The following is a 16,731-nucleotide window of genomic DNA, read 5'->3' on the forward strand; positions in this document are numbered from 1 at the left end:
TTCTGATTGTAAAATATGCCATCATCACTCTTTGTGACATGTATGTTTATACTAACAGCAAACAGCTTTCATAGAGCTGCACAGTAATTTGGATAATCTATTCATGCTTAAGAATAATTCAAATAATGGAAAACCTATTATCCGCTATATGTGCCTGGATTTGTTCTTTTTCCTCTTACTGATTTATCTTCCACAGTAAAGCTACTCTCAAATTTCATAAAAATTGTAATATCAGGTTTTTATTTTTGGAGATAATGTAATTTAAAAATCTACTTGCTATGAATTTCTAAACAGCAGAATAAGATAAATTTTAAAATAGTGAAATAATTTGTTGATACATAAAAGTAAAACAATCTTTCAGATGTTTCAGACCAGGCAGTGGAATGTAAGTGGATTGCCTATTGTCTAATTCATAAGGAGACAGATTTTATTAATCTAAGCATAAGAATCCTTAGAAATTTCCCCAACTGTAAAGAAAAAATATATCTTCTGTATTATTTTACCACACTATTTCCATAATATACTCTGATATGCAAGTGGGACATTTTAAACTGATTATATGCTCTACATGCTTATTGTGGTGTTGCTTCATATCTTTTTTTAAAATCTTGTTATTAGTAGAAGACAACACACTCTTTTAAAATTGTACCTTTCTCTAGAAATTTGCATCAAAAACTGTAGTAAAACAGGTGGTGGAAAGTCTGAAAAACACAACCAATGTGCTAATGTCTCATTCATGCAGCTTAATAAAGATTTAATTTTAATTAATTTCCCCTCTCCATTTTAATGAAAGCAAGTAAAAGAATTAAATTTAAATTGGAGATTAAAGGAAACTTTCAAATGATCATATGCATTTCATTTACACAAGAGAAAAGAGTGAAGATGCTAAAAGTTACTGTCTTCTGAAATTTAATGCAAGTAACAATTGAACGATGAAAAAAAACATCTTTGATGGGATTAGTCTTTTTACCTTTGTTTGAAGCCAAGAAGAAAACAAATCACTTGAACACAAAATCCTCTTCCAATACATAAATTGGTTCACTAGAGAGGTAAATCATGTGCTTAAAGCATATAGTTAGTAAGTATGTTTATTGATTTGAGATCTGAAGAATTTTAACCACTTACTCAGTAGAGTGTGTTTGATAAACATCAATTAATTATTGCTTTCATTTAAAGACAAAGTGACTTTTGGTTCAAAATAAAATTCAACATAATCAACAGCTATTAATATCACATGGAAATTAAATTATATTGTCATGGTTAGTTCAATTTTTTGACAAAAAAATAAAAGTTCAGGTAAATCAGTTTGTCATCTTCACAGTTTTCAGAAAAAAAATCAAAAAGTTATTTAAATAGAACCCTGCTTTAAAAAGGCTATTTGTAATTCACACAGTGTAAAATTTTGGGGTGCTGGACTGTAATTAATCCAAATATACTATGTGAATTTCAATAAGAATTCAAAGAATAAAGTGCTTTGTTCACAAACTTTATACAACATATGTTTCCTTTGAATGAACATAATCTGTGGGCTTTAAGCATTCCCTTGAATATACAAAACCTTTCTAGATTTTATCTAAACAGTTAGTAACTAAAAAGTTAGTAACTTTTCCAGATTTTTCTGCTATTATACTCAAACAGATTCCATTCCATACAATGCTAGCAGTGGTAAAGCCACTGGTCATTGAGATATCACTACAAGTAAATACTGCATTCATCCTCAACCAATAAATCATATTTGTGCAAGGCATTAAAAATATATAGTGGAATAGATTTTTTGCTTCTCAGAAACTTCAAAAAATCTGAAACCAATGGAAATTGCATGTTTGAAAACACAGGAACTATCTGCCAAATTTACTTTTTTAAATACAACTATATTAGTAGCTGTATAAATATATTTTTAAGGCTCAATAATGGACTCCAGCCTTGTAATAGAGGCTTGGTCACTCTAATTCTACTGGAGCGGAGGCAGAGGTGAGCAGGTCCATTCTGCACATGGAAAGGACAGCCAAACATGTGGTACGGATGGTAGGCTCTGGCCCTTGAGCTTCATGTAACTAAGAAAGAAACAAATAGAGCCAGACCCCCAGCACCCAGACTAAACTATCTATTATCCTGATTATTTACTGGAACAGTTGCTGGTGTGCTTTCATCCCAAAATGGCAAGCACTTTCCCTGGACATATTTCAGGAAGCACCAATCAGTAGCCATTTCCAATATACAATTTGTAGTGGTTGCAGTAAGGAGACCGAGAGAATTCAATAGTATTGTGTGACAGATTAGTGTCAGTACAAGAGAATAGATTTGTTTAGTTTACTAATCTAAACTTTACAGAAAGCCAGAAAAAAACCACATGGTATCCCACAGATCTTCCCTTAATTAAGAAGCAGCTATTGATTAGAATAATGCTATTTATTTACCTTTTGAATCACAGTATACTTTTTTCTACTGTTGTTTTCAGTTTATATCAAAAAACTGTCTTAATTTATTGACACCACTGCGGATGTGTGGATCATTTGTTTTTTACTTATAAAGGTTTTCTGTACCTGGCCACTTTTATTAGTGCTACTATCTCTGTTTATAAATATCAAGTAGTACAATTTATTTTTTATCTGTAATTAAGAAATATATATGAGATAGGCTAAAATTCTCACTTACCACCTCAAATATGTCAAGATGTGTGAAGACAAATTATTTCAATTTATTAACTGTCTGTCATTGTGGGGAAAGGACATTGCTAAGATGAATATATGAAGTGGAACAGGCTGGATAAGGAAAAGTGTTTCAATTACACAGACATTCTTACAGGAACACACATGCATTGGCAGCTGATACAGGTACCTGACACCTACTCCAGTGACCACACCAAAGAGTCAGACCAGGCCAGCCTGGGGACATGTGACACTCACTCCCCCCTGTCTCTGAATCAGGCTCTGGGCAGGGCTCAGCATCAATGCCTTCAGTCCCCAGCTTCTGTGTGTTTCAGGATGGCGTGACAGTATGTGATTGTGTGGGTCTATAACAAGATTCCAGGAAGGTGATCAGCCAAATTGCTCCATGATTGGTACCACTGATTGATCCACGATTGCATTGCCCTGTCATCTACTACTCACTATATTCAGCTATTCATCTTTTTGCTTAGCAAGGTCATAACACCAAGATTATCAAGCGAGCAGAAAATATTTAATAGAAGCTTTACCTTTGACCTACCTTATTCTTTTTTCCAAAGATTATTATTTTTAAAATTTTATATAATCAGCACCCAGGCTGAAAATAAGATGATTAGCACAAATATCAGTGTCAAATATCTGCTTAAATATTAGGTTTCATTTGGGAACAATCTTTCCAAAGCTTCTAAATATGTCTTTCAAAAAACAGACTAGTGCTTTATTGCTTTTCTTTCCATAACTTAAGCATGAAAGCTTGCTTGACACTTCTTTTAAAAACTATGAATCAGAGTGTTGCTCAAAAAAGAAAAGCATCCCTTTCCAGAGCAATTTTAATTCATAGAGTTTGGGTAGATTAGATCTCCCTGTATCATTTGCATTTGTTGTAATTAATAGTTAGAAAGTTAAATTAACCTAAATAAAAATTATATCTGGAAAAACCTTCTGTAAGGCATGAAAAAAAACCCCAAATCTTTTTATAGTACCTATTTAGATTCAAGATAAATATAAAGAACTTTATAATGGACAGAGAAAGGAAGAAAGGCACAACTCATCTATACTATGGTCCCTTGTATGCTAACACTTACACTCAAAACCTTGTAGACAAGAAGTGGAAAAGACCTAATATATATGAAGTCAAGAATTTTTTGTTAATTTGAGCAAAGTGGGACTGGCATATAATAAATTTAGTAATAGCAGCCCAGTTACTGTGGTATTTTGAAAGGTATTTTGGAAGAGAGAGTGAATATTCCACTAAAGATTTGTGATCAAGGGCAGTTTAAATGCAAAAAGGGAATAGAGAAAAAGAGGAAGATGTAAATGAGAATATATATGGACACAAACCTCACTGACCAGGATTAGAGACAGTAACAGGCACCAACAAGACCCAGGCCTGCTCACTGTAATAGAATTATGTACAGAATTAGGGAACAATTATTTCAGTAAGATTAAGTGATGGGTACCTTTCCAAATGGATACTGTGGAAAAGGGGAAAGCCATAAACAAAACATACAGATACAAAAGTGACAATCAATGTGATGAAGACAAACACAAGAAATTAACATCCTCAGTCATGTGGGGATCTATCCTCAGTCACATCTTCAGACATGGGCTGCCAAGGAACTACAATCCAACCAGGACTATGTAACTAATAAGGAGGGTCCAGGGTATTGGAAAGTGTCAGAGTGGCTGTGCTAACTGATGAGAAAATGTGCAGGGCAAGGCATTCTGTGAGATTAAGACAGGAAATGCTATGAAAAGGGCTTATCTCATGTAAAACATGATTCTTCGATTCTATGATTAACAGATAAACCTTGACTAATAGAAAATACTAGCATCATTGTCACTTAATCAATGAATATCATGGTAGAAAAACAGAGACCATGAAAATTTACACAGTCCTACTTTTTGCTAGATCAACTAGAGATCTAACATATCCTAAGCACTGGATACTGATGCAAAGGATAATTCTTAGAAAAAAACCTAAAATCAGCAAAGGAGATTTTGAGGCCTACATAAGCAATTAATACTGCTCTTATTACAAAATTGTGTTTGACATCCAGGTGAAATATTCTATAGTTCAATATGTTATTATATTCTATCATCCACACAGAAAATACTTTAAGCTTTAAAATTATCATATAAAGAAACCCAAAATAAACAAAAAAATCCCAAAAACAAACCACAAAAAACCCCACAAAAACCACAACAGCAACAAACCCCATGAGCTACCTTTTCCGTTAAATTCTCAGGACTACTAAACATTTTGTATTTTTCTTCTGGACTCAATTCCATTGAGTCTCTTCATGCTAGAAGTATGTCAGAGAAGGCAGCACATATGTTTCCTTCCTATCACGGTTCTATCAGTGGTGAATAAAAGATTATCTGTGGCTAGCAACCTTATTAACTGAAAACTAGGGATGTCACCTGTCATACTCTTGTGCTTGTTTCAGTCTAAAAGTATTACCATCAAATAGTCTATTAATGATTTTGGAGAGCTAATACTGCAAACAGTTAAACAACTATGCATTGGCTTCCTTCCTTCCTTCCTTCCCTCCTTCCCTCCTTCCCTCCTTCCCTCCTTCCCTCCTTCCTTCCTTCCTTCCTTCCTTCCTTCCTTCCTTCCTTCCTTCCTTCCTTCCTTCCTTCCTTCCTTCCTTCCTTCCTTCCTTCCTTCCTTCCTTCCTTCCTTCCTTCCTTCCTTCCTTCCTTCCTTCCTTCCTTCCTTCCTTCCTTCCTTCCTTCCTTCCTTCCTTCCTTCCTTCCTTCCTTCCCTATTCATTTCTTTCCTTTATTCTTCCTTCTATTCAAGACATGGACTTCATCTTTTTCATTTCTCTGCTCATCACTGCTTTGGCCTTTGAAATGAAAGTGCATTTCTAATAACAGCTTCAGAAACATGGGCTAAGGTTTCTTCTACCACTTGAAAATTTGTGGCAGCACACATTATTTCATTAATGAAGATAATCTTATCTAAACAATTAAAAGTGATTTTTTTTTTTCTTGTAAAACCCATTGATGTACAAAGACTGGGAAAAAATAATAAAAAAACCCCCTCCTATAAATTCAACCCAAAAAAGATTTCTATAATTCATAACAGAAATATTAGATACAACCTAAATTTCCTACATTTTGTCTGTATTTCATAAACTTCGTTATTTATAAAAATGCTGTCACAATTGTTTCTTTTACAATGGCTCATGGATTTGTATTGGCTTGTGAATCAATACTCTGTCAGAATTTAAACATTTGAGTAATTTTCTAATGAGACTTGTTTCCATAAATGAAATAAATCTGCCATAAATGTAGGTTTTAGTGAGAGTAGGGCATGAGCAGATAAAAGTAAATTTAGACCCTCATTTGTCTCCTCTAATATAATATATGCTAAGTATGTAGAATAACAGGATTGAGGATCAGGGCTATCAAAATTAGCATTTCACCAAAGAAAAATTCTTATACAAGTAGAAGCTTACAAAAACATATCTAACCACTACATCTATTGAACATGCAGCCCTAAGTAATGTGCATTGACAAAGAAATCTGAGGTACTCCATGCATGTCTAAGCTTTTCAGTATTTCTTACTACCTGTGTGATTAGGTTATATCTTAATTGGAATTAACTTACAATGAAGAATTTGATTAAATAACAGCATAAGTGAAGGCAGAGAGAAATCACAGACAAGTGATATATGCACCTCTTAGTTTCTAGGGGAAAAAATCCCACATACCACAAGTAACTTTGTCCTATTCTTTGTATTGGAATAATAAGGGTTTGACACTGTGAAAAAAATATCATTATTATATGACTCTCTGACTGTGGTAAATTGGTAATTGCTGTTGTAAAAAAATAAAATCCATGTATAAAATTGTTTATAAGTATTCAGTATTTGAGACACAAAACAATTTCCTTGAGAAAGCTACAGTGTAAAACTTATTTTTAAAAATCTCTGAACAAAAGGAGCTTATGAATTCCTGACACTATATAAAATGTATGGGCAGCCTGTACATTCACTTAAGGTGTAATTCCTTCTGTGAAAAGCCATCAGAAACCTATAAAGCATTTAACTCCCCTTTACAGTCTATTTGAACTTGTTAAATAGGACTTCAAGACTATCTGTGCATCAATCTGATGATCTTTGCCAGAACACAGGGCCTGATCAACAGGCTGATTCATGTGGATGTACTTCTGTATCCAGGAAAGTGATTTAATGTGGCTCAGCATAGATCTAGAGACATTCATGATGGATGCATCAGCCTAAGGGAATCAGGGACATATTCTTCTGAAAAAGTTAAATTCTCACAGACTTCATCATTCTTGAAGTTCTGGATGGACTTTTAATGGAGACTATGTTGTCCTGAATTCATTAAAAAGATGTCATTAAAAATCCATCCCTTGTTGATTTCAATAGGTATCATAATATGGTTATGCAATGTGACAAGTATCCCCACCTTTTCCAACTGTGTTATGTATCTTAGCCTTTGGAACAAAAAGAAAAACAAATTAAAAATTCATACCTCAACATCACAGAATAATCAAACAGTTTTCTTCCTAAGAATATGTTGGAAGTCAAGGAAGCAGAAATATTTCCTTTGTTTGTACCTTTTGTTTTGTGTTTATATGTTTCTTTGTTCTTAATACAGGTTAGGTTCTTTCTGTGTTTTTATTCTGCTGTAGTTATTCTTCTTTTCTGTGTGCAATTTATGCAAAGAACTTCTCTTTATCCAAACAAAGTTCAGGGACAGTTGGTGCTAAATGTAAAAAGCAATGCTAATATATTTTCTGACCGCCACTACCACTTCAAAGGTCATTAAAATGAAATAAAAGAGTAAGGGTTATTTTCTATTCCATGCAGTAGTCTGGAGATAATGCAGCTTTCTCACTTCCATATGCAGTGGTTTGTTCAGGAAATGACTCAGCCTTCATGAAAAGGAAAAGCAGTTCCATTGGGAAGTACAAGCTTACATACATGATACGGGTTTAGTGACATTGGTTTAAGGGCAGACTTGACAATGTTTGGTTAATTGTTAGACTTGATGATCTTCAAGGTACTTTCCAATTTAAATTATTTTTAATTTTATGATTCTATATGCCATCTGACTTCAGAGGCCTGAAGATACTACCCCTATCTGTATGTTTGTCTATTACACATATGCAATTTAAAAGACTTTCAGCTGTGGCTTAGAGAGAAGAGTTATTCTTCTCTTACTGACTTGTTACTGACTTGTTACAGGGTCAAACTCTAAAGGCAAATTTTTCCTCACTGGATATGCAGACATAAATTAATAAATTTAAGTACAAATACCTCAAAGTTTTGATATACAGAAAGTGGAACCACACAAAGTAACAACCTCAACATGCTGGAAGGAAGGAATGCTATTCAGAGGGATCTTGACAGCCTTGAGCAATGTGCACCTACAGCCCGGAAAGCCAGCTGTGTTCTGGGCTGCATCAAAAGGACCATGGCCAGCAAGTTGAGGGAGGTGATTGTTTTCCTCTACTCTACTCTTTTAAGACCCCACCTGGGTCAGGGCTGGGGTCTCCAGCATAGCAAAAGAGGGTCATGAAGACAATCAGAGGGCTGAAACACCTAACACCTCTCTTCTGAAGACAGCTGAGAATTGGGGTTCTTCAGCCTGCAGAAGAGAAAGCTGCACGGAGATATTATAGCAGCCTTCCAGTACTTATAGGGTGTTACAAGAAAGGTGGAGAGAGACTTTCTACAGGGACTTGTAGTGATAGGATAAGGGGGAATGGATGGAAACTGAAAGAGAGTGGGTTTAGATTGGATTTTAGGAAGAAAGCATTTACAGTGGGGACAGTGGAACAGGTTGCCCAGAGAAGCTGTGGATACCCTGGGAGTACTCAAGGTAAGGTTGGATGGGACTTTGAGCAACCTGGTCAAGTGAAAACCATCTCTGTCCTCTGGCAAGGGAGCTGCAACTAGGTGATCTTTAAGGTCCCATCCAATTCAAAACATTCTATGACTTTATGACTCTATAATTTTAATTATCTTCAATTTAAATCTAAAAAAAGAAATTGCTCGTCTTTTCTTTTAAACCATACATGTAGTAAAACCAAACACTTATCTTTGTCCAGAAATGGTCTATTTAATTGCAATATGTTGTGTTTTCCCTCTTGATGACACTTATGTAATAACTTAGACTAGTGCTTGTTTGGTTTTCAAGCAACTTCATTCCAACATAACATAAATTTTCTGCGTCTGTGTGTGACACTCTTAAAGACCAATATGCACTAAATTGAAGAATCATTATGCAATATTATTTCCCCAAATAAAGGCACAGTTGTCTCTTAAAAGAAAAACAGAAATTCAGCACATGCATGTTGTGTTTACCAGGACAGTTTCTATGGGACAACTTGTTTTTCTTTTCTCACATTGTCTTTTCTCTGTACAACTACTTTGTACTAACCTGTTGCACCACTTTCCAAGGTAGCTGCTCAAAGTACACTATTCCTGGGGTTTAATTTTTTTTTTGTTAGGTTTAGTCAATTTTTCTGCTAGAAATAATTAATTAGGCGATTTTATTAATGTGATTACAAAGCACTAATACATTTTCCAGTCCTCAATCTTTCAGAAGAAAAAAACAACAAAACCAAAAAATGTTAAGACAGCCCTTTTCCATTCAGTTTGTCAGTATCTGGCTCAGCAAAAGAGCTCTTTAAAGACACCAGTAAATGCATTGTGTAGGAGGTTTGTTTTGTTGCCTGAGCATAGGCATGTGATCTAAGTAATTATCATCTAATCACAGCTGGTTTTAGGTCTGCCTCACAAGGTCAGGGTCATGTGTGACTTGTAACACAACTGCTAGGTCCAGCTGAACACTTTGGATGTTCTCAGGTACCTCAAATGGCAGTAGCTGCACCAGTTCCAAATCAATTAGGCAATGGATTTGCATCCTCTGCTCACACATTATTGCAAATGTACATACACATAGTCTGGAGTTGAACTTCTGAACTGTAGATCTCTAACATTTAGTTGTATGCCTCTGGACCTGAATTCCAGGTGAAATTTTCTTGTTAAATTAGAATGTCTAAACCCTCAGTTTATGTATAAAATTGGCCTCAATCATATGCAAAACCCAAATACATGATGACAGGTCAGGATTAATCTAGATGTAGCCCAAAGCTGTTAGGAAGAAGTGTGATAATGACATCTGGGAAAAAGTTAATGTGTTTTGTAACACTAATGTGCTCTGTCTCTAAAGGAATCTTAAAATCCAATTTTATACTTCAGTGGGAATAAGTCAAGTCCTAATTTGATCCTAGTCCATTAGATTCTGCAGTTTGTTAGAAGTATGTTTGCCTGACATTGGAGCTAGTCATTCTAAGCTCCTTTCTTAGTCACTGAGAGAAATAGATATTTGTTCAAATATAAGTATCTAAAATAGGTCAGCTGAATGAGACCTTCTAAGTGCCTGTTCTGTCTATTGATTATATGAGTGTTTTACATGACTATTTCAGATAAAGATTCTGTTTTGTGGATAACTGTTAGGTGAGATTAATCCACCCTGCCAATTTATATTTGTTTGGTGAGATTAATCCTTCACTAAGGATCTGAGTTAATATTTTCCTTTTAGAAAAGCAAAGGAAATGGAAATCAAAGGGTGGTATTATTTACTTTCTGGAGAATTTTTCATTCAATATGACAATAAGTAAAGAGGCTTTTTTATAAAACTGAAGGGAAATATTTTCACATATGAATGAAATTCTTACCTATCAATGTCAGAACTGTGTTAAAACGTGTCAGTTTTGGTGGGAATATCAGAAGCTTTTTTTCTAGCAGTCCAGCACTCTATTGAAACTAGTTTAATTTGTTATGATGTGATTCTGAAGATCTATTCTGAAGCTGATAGGAGTTGATATGTAACTCGATAAGCAGATCTGGTGCCAGGATCCTGCACTTTAATAAAATCTTTCACACTGATTTCCACAATATTCTCTTGGAGAAATGGGCTGCTCATGGCTTGGATGGGTGTAGGGCACTGGTGAGGCCACGCCTTGAATCCAGTGCTCAATTTTGGGCTCCTCACCCCAGGAAAGACATTGAAGTGATCAAGTGAGTCCAGAGAAAGGCACCAAAACTGTAGAGGGGGTCCAGAGCACAAGCCTTATGAAGAGTGACTGATGGAAGGGCAGTATTTGGCTGGGAGATAAGGGCAGAGAGACCTTACAATTGTCTACTGTTACCTGAAAGGAGGTGGTATCAAGGTGAGTACGAGTTTCTTTTCCCAAGTAAAAAGTGAAAGGGAGAGAGGAAGTGGTCTCAAGTTGTGTCAGGGGAGACTTAGATTGGATATTAGGAAAAATTTCTTCATAAGAACAGGCTTCCTGGAGAAGTGGTTGAGTCAGCATTCCAGGGAATATTTAAAAGTCATACAGATGTGGGGAATTAGACACTGGAGAGGACACTGCAATAAAAGACCTGGGGGTGCTGGTCAATGGCAAATGGAATATTAGTCAGCCAGGAGAGCCAAGTGTGTCCTGGGATCCATCAGGCACAGCATTGCCAGCAAGGCTTTGGAGGTGATTGTCCTGTTCTACTGTGTGCTGGTGTGGCCTCACCTTGGGTGCTGTGTGCAGGTTTGGGAACCACAATATAGAAAAAGATAAAAAGCTATTAAAGAGAGTCCAAAGGAGGGCTTTGAAGACAGTGAACGGTCTGGAGGAGAAACCTTATAAGGAGTGATTGAGGTAATTTGGCTTTTTCATCCTGGAGGAGACCGAGAGGGGATGTCACTGCAGTCTACACTTCATGTGTGGAAGTGGAGAGGCAGGCACTGATTGCTCATTCTCTGGTGACTAGTGACAGGACCCAAGGAAATGGCCTAAAGTTGTGTCACAGGAGGTTTAGGTTGGCTATTAGAAAGAGGTTCTTCAGTCAGGGGATAGCTGGGCACTGGAACAGGCTCCTCAAAGTAGTGGTCACAGCACCAGACTGATAGAGTCTAAGAAGCATTTGTACATTGCTCTCAAGCACATGGTGTGATTCTTTGGGCTGCCCTCTGTAAGACCAGGAGCTGAACTTCAGTGATCTTTGTGGATCCCTTCAAAAGCAGGATATTCTATGACTCTATGAAAGTAAATTGCCTCTGTGTGACATTTTTATATAACATTTGTGCTTGTACATGTATGTAATTCAAGCCAGAGGAGTTAACAAGTAGATGACAAGAAAGTCCAGGAGACAAACACTGGGGAGACCTTGGGTCTAGGAACTTGAGAATGGAGTGGGGCTATGGGTCATGGGCCATTGTACATTTCAATGTCAACAGCTTGAGAGATATGGGGATCTGGAAGCAACCACTGGGTTGGCTGATTTTCTACAATTTATAATGTATATAAATATCTGTATATGTATAAGTATAGGTATTCTGTCAGCAGATTTCAACCTTATTCAGGAAAGAGGAGACAGCTATCAGCCATGCTTGTTTGAGTGCTATGCTTTTTGTCTCTGCTGATCCATGTGATTAGCCCTGTGTGTGTATATTGTGTTTGTGTGTATTCATGCATGCTTGCCTATCAGGAATTTGTGCTCACCCTTGCCACTGGCTGGACCTGAGGACAAAGAACAACAGCACTCTCATACTCATCAGGCTATTTGATTCAGCAACCTCTCACACTTGTTCTGTTGATGCTGTCAAAAACCCTTTTTTATACAACATCCTCCACCTCACTACCTCATTTTGACTACAGTGAAAAATGGGGAATATGATAAACCATATGTCTGATTGCAGGGGCTTTTTTTATTGTGTTCATCATCAAGATCTCTAATTTAAATCTAAAATAACAAGTTATGAGTTGAATGCTATCTAATTATCTAATCCCTTGAGCACAATATCTGGCTAGAAAAAATAATTATCTGTATATAAGTTGCCCATTCCCCCATTCCCTTTCTATCCCAAAATAAAGTGATGAAATAAAGTGATGTGGAAAACCTCAAAACCTCACTTCTTGTGTTTTTTTTTTTTTTTTTTTTTTTTTTTTTTTTTTTTTTTTCCCCTCCACAGAAAGTCCAGAGAATGCTGTTTCTCTCAAGAAATTCCATAAACAGTGAGGCTGTTGTGCAGAGAGTTTACTGCCTCTGGCATGCCCATGTTCCTCTTTGGGATCCAGTGATGTGAACTGGAAGAGGATGAATGAATTGGGCACAGTGATGATGTACTCCTGGTGGGTCCATTCATAGACAGAGCACAGCAGTCAAAAACATTCTTTTTCAGGCATAGCAAGAAAGATTAAATCTGTTAGGATTTGGAGGAACATTTTCTCTACATCTACCCTTAGGATAAACACAGTGACATTTCCATAACAGATAGAAATGGGGAAAGGCATTGCTCATAACAATGTTTTGTTACAATATCTTATCAGATTATCATGGCCACAAAAAGAAAACACTGATTATTCACATCTCCTCAGAAAAGGAGGTAAATGTCTCCAGTGAAGAGCTATCTATCACTCTTTCTTTTCTCCTAGATGAATGTTTTAAATATTGTCAGAAAGTCTGAATGAGTTATCACAATTTATCTGCTGGGCTTCACTTAAATGGTAATGCCTTTGCCATTCCAGTATTGTTCCTCTGGGGAGGAGAGAAAGTCTACGCACATCTATTTGCTAAAGCAACATTTATTTATACTTGATAGCTTGAAAAAGGTCTTTGATAAAATGAAGAGTGTTGCTTAGAAGTAAATTATGTTTTAATAATACTAATTAAATCTTCAATGACACTGAGAATGACACCTGAAAGCAAAATATAGCTTGTAAAGCACTCAGGAAATAATTACAATATAAAATCTATGGCTTTTTCAGACTGGAAGATTCAAAAATGTTCACAGGAAGATGTTATCTGCAATGCTTGTTTTCTAACTTTGTCAGTTTCAAAGAAATTGGCATGTAATTTAATAGCAAGCTATGTAGATTAATTGCAACAGTAATAGGACTAGTTTGGATATTCCAGGTAATGTACAGTGTTTCACAGCATAAAAAATAAAAACTCTTCTGGACTAATCAGTCCTATACTCCTAATTCTAGCTGACCTTCTGAAAGAGTCGGACAAACTTTTCTTCAGAAAATTGGAAGAGACTTTCAAAAAAGGTGGAGCTGTTTTGATGTTTGAATCATGCACAGAAAGTTGAATTAGCCAGCTCAGTGGTGCAGAATATCTGTACTTTCTCTCCTCTGGTAGACATGTCTCCTCGGGGTTGAAGCATGGGGTGTCTAATTAAATCATTTCCTCATTCAGCTCAAATACAGCAAATATGTAGTTCAAATCCAGAATATTTGTTGTGATTGTTCATCACAAATATTAAAGATTATCATTAAATCCAGGAATTAACTTTCATTGAAAATAAAGCATGAATATTATCAAATTTATCTTTCAAGTCCCTTTGGAAGTGTTACCTAAAGAAATGTATAGAAGTGAAGTTTATTCTTACAGGTCTCTTAGAAATGTTTCTACAGTTTCAAAACATTTTTCTCTTCTTTCTTCCCTCTTTAATCACATTTCCTGTTTCTTCTGAATTCTTTATTGATGAAACTGAAAAGTCCTGAAAGGTTTATCCATCTTGCAGTTTCAACAGTTTTGTTCCTTCAAAGTACAATAGAAGTGTAATAGGAAAAAGAAGGCTCAATATTGAGTCTTCATTTCAAAAAACTACTTATCCTTCCACCAAAACCCATCCTCCCAAATTAATCTGACAGCAGACAGAACAGTTAATCCTATTACTGTTATATACCACCACCCTGCGCTTTAGTTGACTGTACTCCAGCACCAAGCAATGCTGCTGCATAATCTTGACTTGAATTTCTGGAAAGAATTTTTGCATGTGACAAAGCATGTGGACTAGAGCCTTGAAAGATAGGAAAAGTAAAATTTCAGAGAAAGGTAGTCTTTTTGAGATTTGTATAACTGGGAGGTCAAGGATTCAAAAAAAAAAAAAAACCAAAAAAAAAACCAAAACAAAACAACAACAACAAAAAAAGACAACAAAACAAAACAAAACAAAAACCCAAAAAAAAACCCCAACAGTGGCATTAAAAGGGAGAAAACAAAAAGATTCAGAGGGTGGTTACTCAGCAACGTCCAGAGTCAAACTACCTCAGGGATCTTTCTTTCTTACAAGGCAGCTGCCTAGCTAACAAAGATCTCACTGGATTGGTGAGAATAATAATGCTGAACATTCTAGCTCATTAGACCCAACTTTATATGTAGCAAACAAGTGACTTGCTTTTTATTTTTAATTTGTGCATATCTTTATGCAGTCTCTCAGTAAAATTGTCTCAAAAAGGCCCAGAGTGTGATTGTTACAAGGTAAAAAGATGTCAGAGCTTTTCATTTGTATCAAAAGGAAATGCTAAAGAGGTAACAGAAGTATAAGAAATGAGGAGGGATATAAATTCAATGTGCTTCTGAAATGGCTGATCTAATGAAGTGCTTCTATTAAATCAGTATTTAACAAGCAAAATTGGAAAGGTATGCATAATTCCAAAGCAATAAAGATGTTGTGAATATACAGTTTGATAAGAAGATGAATGCTGAACTCTTAAAGGAAGCACAGTACCTCTGTTTGGCCTGGATTACTTGTGCTCCTTCATTTCAAAAACTATTGAACCACTACCAGTATTTCTGAAAGTCACAGACAAGTGAAGACAAACCTCTTCTTTTCTGGAGGAGAATCACAGGTTGCAGTTTATTTTCAGTAATTTTATGTTAATGTGTATCACTGATATTTCATAATGGGTCATAACCATGGGAAGCAATGCAATATGTGTCAGCAGTGCATGTGTTTTAGCTAATGTGCAGCAGCCATGAGTGCACCGATGGGCAGACAACTTTTTGGATATATTTGCTCAAAGGGTAGAGAGTAGTAATGACTAGAATATACAAAAGAAAATGGGCTTTCAAGCAATATCTTGAATATTTCAAAATTTTAAATGACCTTTGATTATTTGGACCTTTGATTCTTGAAACTGTATGTAAGGATTGTAAAGTATCCTTGCACTGGTTCTTGCTGTGTAGAAAAAGTGTAGAATCCACACTTTCTCTAATAAAAGCAAATGACACCCTAGAGTTCAGATGTCTGTTATGATGAGAGACTTAAAATCAAGTTATCAGGAGAGTTAAGAAATCGGCTTCAATTGAGGAAAATCCCATCTTTCTGATAATTATACATATATCAATAGATAAATATTGAGACAGAAGTATGAGTATTCTTAGCTTAACAACTACGGCACACAGTCATTCTGCTCCAGTCTTCATCAGTCCTTGTGCATACACTATAGAATTTGAAACTATGAATCCTGCAATAAATTTTAACTTAATTGCATGGGAAACATTAGAAATGAATTATTAATTATGCAGTATATGTGATATAATATGTATAATAGAAAATATAATTATATTAATTATACAGTGACTGGGGCTTTTTTCAACACCACCTCCACCTCAATTATCATTGATTCTAAGGAAAGAACTGCATATAGCTTAAGACCTGCAAGTATAGAAAGAGAGGAGGAAAGGAGATGGCAGTAAAGAAAAGGAGTAGAAGAAGGAGTAAAGAAATGAAATAAAGACATTGGAAAATAAGTGTCTCTAGCAAAATCAGATTTGGAAGTGGCTAGGTTTAGAGTTTCTCATAAGTGTCCTTTCACTTTTTTTGGGACTCAGAGATTAAAAAGAAAAAAATAAAGAAATAAAATTCTACAGAACTTCTAATTGCTGAGCAGTCATATATCCTTACAAAATGAGAAAGAAGTGTACTTGTAAAATAAAATTTTAAGCATTCTTAAAAGGAAAAGAAAATCGGATAGACAAAAATGATAATTTAAATGGTAATAATCAGTTTCCATGGAAGACTATCTAGGCTTAATTATATCTTAAAATAATGTTTGAAATAGTTGAAGTAGATATAGATTAACTAAATTAAATAAGATCAAAACCCAGTGACCTTTCAGGGCTACCATATATGCTAAATGCTGACTATCTGCATAGTTGCTGTCAATCCAGTGTTTGATATCTGCCTCCAGGTTTAGTTCAATATGTACTAAATATTCATTTAT

At 35.5% G+C, this 16,731-nt stretch overlaps 1 long non-coding RNA gene across 1 annotated transcript in view; it reads right to left on the bottom strand.

The window, feature by feature from the left end:
• LOC135295361 (uncharacterized) overlaps positions 1–16,731 on the bottom strand; it is a 178,669-nt gene that overhangs the window by 26,448 nt on the left and 135,490 nt on the right. The gene's annotated exons all lie outside the window — the stretch shown is intronic.

The sequence above is a fragment of the Passer domesticus genome, chromosome 2 (genome assembly GCF_036417665.1).
Source record: "Passer domesticus isolate bPasDom1 chromosome 2, bPasDom1.hap1, whole genome shotgun sequence".
NCBI classification, from domain to species: domain Eukaryota; kingdom Metazoa; phylum Chordata; class Aves; order Passeriformes; family Passeridae; genus Passer; species Passer domesticus.